This window comes from Phytophthora parasitica (genome assembly GCF_000247585.1).
Source record: "Phytophthora parasitica INRA-310 unplaced genomic scaffold supercont2.60, whole genome shotgun sequence".
NCBI lineage: Eukaryota > Oomycota > Peronosporomycetes > Peronosporales > Peronosporaceae > Phytophthora > Phytophthora nicotianae.
The window spans coordinates 311314-316378 of NW_008649046.1; positions in this window are offsets into that span (position 1 = coordinate 311314).

Below are 5065 nucleotides of genomic sequence, written 5' to 3' on the forward strand. Positions count from 1 at the left end.
TATCTTCTTGGCCTGGGGCTTGATGCCTTCAGCAGAGAGCGTGTAACCCAGGTAGTCGACTTCTTCGCGTAGTATATTGCACTTCTTTCCGTTAACCCTTTAGCTACCAGACCGCTTAGAGGTTCACCTGGACCTGTAACAGAGCGTTTTGCAGATTCTTATTGGTTAAAAAGTGGCATGTACATCGGACAGTGCAGCCCACGACATTCTTAGCGGTCCCATCGGACCTATAGCAGCATCTGGCGGGGTCGCGATATGGGGCCAAGTCGTGTTCGTAACCGCGGTATAAGCGGCATAGAGGTTTCAGCTTGCCCCCGCACACCCCGGCACGATGTCGGGCGAGAATTTAGCTGGCTGGGAGGACCTGAAGGCACTGCAGGAGTACGCCCTTGACGACATCGCCGTGGAAGACCTCGTGGAGGACTGGGAGAGGCTGGCTGGTGACGATAATGGCGTTCAGACTGGCGGAGAAGACGCGCGGGTGGATGACGAAGATGATGGTGTTCAGACTGGTGAAGACGACGCGTGGGTTGCTGGCGATGAAGCGGAGCTCGGTGGAGCAACCAGCGGCGCCGAAGGACGAGAAGGAGGTGTTATACGGCGCAGTGGCAGTATGGGACAGCATGTTGCGCGTAGTGAGAGTGTTGCTGGAGGCAGCACCCAGAGCGTCATGGGGAAGTCGTACATGGAGTCGCTGAACATGCAGAGTGGACTTCACGTCGTGGCGGAACAGCAAGTAGCAAAAGCATATCGTGAGAATGGAGAATATGGATTATTTTAGCTGTTTTTCACTTCATCGTTTCGCAGTAGCTTGCTTTCGTGGACATCCACTGAGATGGCTGCTCGAGGACAAGATGCACCCACCGAGAGCGAGTTTGATGCGTATTGCGGGCTGGAGATTGCCATGAGCATTTGCGTGCTGAACGATATCAGTGAGTATTGGTCGGAAAAGCGTTTTCTCGGTCAGAGTTCATTCCCAGAGACCATGGCGAGGACGCGGTTTCAGCATATTCGATCGGCACTGAAGTTCTATGCCAACGGTGACGAATCGATTGACAAGGTGCGCGATCCGCTGTGGCACAGCAGAGCAATACTCGGGCATTTCCAGAAGCGGTTTGCAGCGTTTGTTACCCCATTGGAGTGAGCATCATCGACGAGATGACTGTGGCAACTAAAGCGCGCTCGAGAGCGCGCACGTACTTGCCCTCAAAGCCGGATAAGTACGGCGTTCGCTTCTACGCTGTGGTAGGCTGGGACTCGCTGTACGTGCATTCCCTATGGGACAACGGATCGGGCAACATGCAGCTATCGACGCCAGCCCAGCGTTACACCGACCAGTTTCCTATGCTGCGCACGTGCCTTCACAATACGCTGGCGCTTCCAGACGTCGAAATCAGCGGTAAATCTGCCACAGCACTCTGGATCAGCACGGTGGGGCATCAATCTAAGGTTCTGCGCTCTCCTAGCGGATATCGACTCACTGTTTCCGACAATTTCTACACGCGGCACACCTTTGCTAAGGCAATTCGTGCTTTCACCGACGGTGAAATGCATACCATCGGCACCGTGCGTATGAACCTGATTGATAAGTGGAATAAAGCAGCCGTGGAGAAGGCTGTAGAGCGAATGGCCGAGTCGAACCGTGGCTATTGGGAGTTGGTTGCTGCTGTTGACAAAGAGCCCGGGTGGAAAAAGAAAGATGCTGATCATCAAAAGGCGCAGAAGCGTCTTCCGAAAGCACAACAGAGCGAGTTCAAACCAGAGCTTGTGCTTGCGGAAAGAGCTGGCTACATCGTTTTCAAAGATCGAAAGGTAGTCATCTTCTACTCGAACGATCTGCGAGCAACTCCGTCGACTCGAACCCTGCCCGGCTCATCTCAAGAGGCTATCGACTGTTGTCATGGCCTCTATCCAATTGAGCGCTGGACAGACGACCGTGTTTTGCATCGCAAGATATTCATGGTACCAACCGTGATTGCAGTTTACAACCGTTTCATGAACGGTGTTGATCGCGTTGACCAACTGCGATCAACCAATCCGACTCGCCGTCGTGAGAAGCGTCTGGACATGACAATTTTTACCTGGTTGGTTGATCTGGCGATCAACAATACCTTCGCTTTACTGAAAAACACGACGTCATCGACTCTTACACTGCGCGAGTTCAAACGGCGCATTTCGGACGTCTTGACGAGCAATGAAAAGAATATTCGGAGACGGAAATTGCGGCGTGAAAAGTCGAGGAAGCGTGAAGCAGTCGACGAAGTTGTTGGGGCCGACACTTCGTTCCACATTATTACTCCCAACGCTACAACACACAGTAATGGCAAACTGACTTGCTACCTGTGTAGCATGCGAGGAATCAGCAAGAAGGCGAAGTACGGATGTACTAAATGCGAGAGGGGCTTTCACGTGGAGTGTTTCAGTGCATTCCACTACTAAGATGTCTTCAAAGTGCGATCTACATCTATTCGCGATGCTCTTGACGCGGTGTGTAGATCGACGACGCAGGATCCTGTGGCGTTTACACGAAAGCGCGTCAATAGATCAATCACAAGAGTAGCTGACCTAAAGCTTCCAGACGCTTGCTAATAGAGATCACTCACCATGCTTTCATCCGGCCAGTTGTTTACCAGTCCTCTTCAAACGCACTCAGGAACGTCTCCGCTCATGCTTCCAGTTTTCATGTAAATATACTTGCGACGGAGAATAGCGCGCACGACAGGGTTGCGCCGTCGTTTGCGCGACAACGTGTTCACAAGACGAGCTGCTGTCTCTTGCAGCTCGCCCCCGTAGACTGCCCAGTCGCACTCGGAAGATCCACCCTTAAGAGTGACATCATAACGGGCGAGGTGCTCTGTTTCGTCCTTCGAGAACACCAGAATGTCGTCCAAGTAAACGACTACAAAATCCAAGTCGCCAAAGATCTGCTCCATACAAGCCTGGTACTCATCGGGGGCGGTCGATATGCCCATCGGGAGTCGCTTGTACTGGAACTTGCCGAACGGCAAGCAAAACGTCGTCAGTGGGCGGCTCTTTCGTGCGAGTTTTTTTTTCCGAGCGTAATAGCCGAGATTAACGTCAAACGTCGAGATGCACTTCGCCTTCGCAAGTCGCATCAGTATCTCGCGGATGCGTGGCACGTAGTAGGGGCTTCTGCGTAAGTACTTGCTCAACCATCTGTAGTCGATAAGAAGTCGAAGTGAACCATCTTTCTTCACTAAGAAGAACACAGGCGACGCCATCTCCGAGTCGTAAATCTGCTCCAGTACGTCAGCATTAATTAGTCGATGGACGGCTTCTTTAGCCTTCGCTTCCTGGCTGCGTGGAGTGGCGTAGGGTTTTGCATGTACCGGCTTGTAGTCTGGAGATAACGGGATCAAGTAGTCGTCGAACCGCATGCGACCCAAGTGGCCGTCGTGCAATGTCCGATATTGGATGAGCAAGTCCAAGTACTGCTAAGCGAGATCTTCATCCAAGAGGTCGGGGACCAGCTGTTCTGGCTCTACTGCACCGTCGGTGAGCTCCTTCGTTTCATCTGGGATTCGTTTTCGTGCTCATCCGGCTTGCCAAGTGCACTACTCACGCCACCTCGACCCGTATTTATACAGTAGCTGTTCTCGTCCCGTTGAACGACCTTGTCCTAGAAGTTGAGTACCAGACCGAGGGTATTCATGATGTCGCGACCGATGACCATTGCGTCGTGGCTGTCCTCAATCACCTCGAAGCGGTGGTGATGACGGAATCCGTCTTTAGCGTCGGGAAGATGAACTGCACCATCGTCGTACCGCTGCTGGTTACGGTGCCGTTCATCGTCTTAAAGACGGTAGGCGATGCTGAAATAAACTTTCGCCCTTGGTTTACATTGGCTAGCGTTGTGCCGTTGATGATGCTCTTCGAGGCACCGCTATCGAGGAGGGCGTCAAAGACCTGACTACTGCGCTTGATCTTCACAGGGATCCGCAACGGAGCGCATGCGGGCAGCTCCGACTTCGTCACTAGGCCGACAAACATGAACGTTTGGTCCCCACTGTCATCTGAGTTTGAGTCGGACTCAGAGTCCCTATGGGTGGGAGGGTATCGAGCCTTTCGCTTACTTGAAGAAGTTGACTTCTACTCAGCTTTCTCCTTCTTCTCGACGGTGTAACACTCACTGGTATTGTGCGAGCTCGTTTTGTGAAAAGAGCACCACTTAGGTTTCGGTTCCGAGTCGTCATTGTTCTTCTTGCCATCTTTATGCTGGCTCTTGGAGGCGTCCTTGTCTTCGCGGTGGCCTTTGGTCCGACCTTGGTGCTGCTTCCCTTGCTTTTTCTCGCGTGTCGAGAGCTGTGATTCTGCCTTCTCAATGCGTAAGAAGTAAAGCGCAAGCTCGCTGAACCTATCGTGCACGATACCTGCAGCTGCCAGCTTCTCCTGCCATGCACGCGGCATTCCTCGCTTGAGATAGCGGCATTGCTGCACCTCTGGCACGTCTTCTGCGTTCAGCGGGAGCTCCGCGAACATACGGTCGTTTTCCTTCAGGCGCGGGGGGAACTTGGCGACGGTCTCGTCGCGACGCTTCTTCATGGTCCAGAGCTCGTTGTCCAAGTCCTTGCTGAAGTCCTCCGAGACCGAGACCAGACCCACGTCCGTGAAGAACTCCTCGAAGTTTCTGCCAGAGTGGACAGCGCCGATGGCTGCTTGCTCGACTTCAGGTTCCAGATCTCCGTCTATGAGAGCGACGAGATTGTGCGCCTTCTGCTCGTCCGTCCACCACTTTTTGCGAGCTAGTCTGCGGAATTGACTGCTCCATTTGAGCCAGTCGCGAGCACTTTGTCCACGGAGCTTCTTGATCTTGATGGTAGCCGTCTCTGCTGGAGTCGTAGCAGTAGCAGGCGTGATCACCATCGTGTAGGTCACGAACTCAGCCTTGTTCGTACGCCCCGTGCTTGATGAGGCGTTGGGTTGGTAGGGTTAATTCAGTTGTTTCCGATTTCCAAATTTGATATATCAAAGTGACACGCCCATGGCTTGCAGAGGGACGGATCGGGTCCGAACGCCGTGCTTGAGAGGGACTGCGGACGATGAG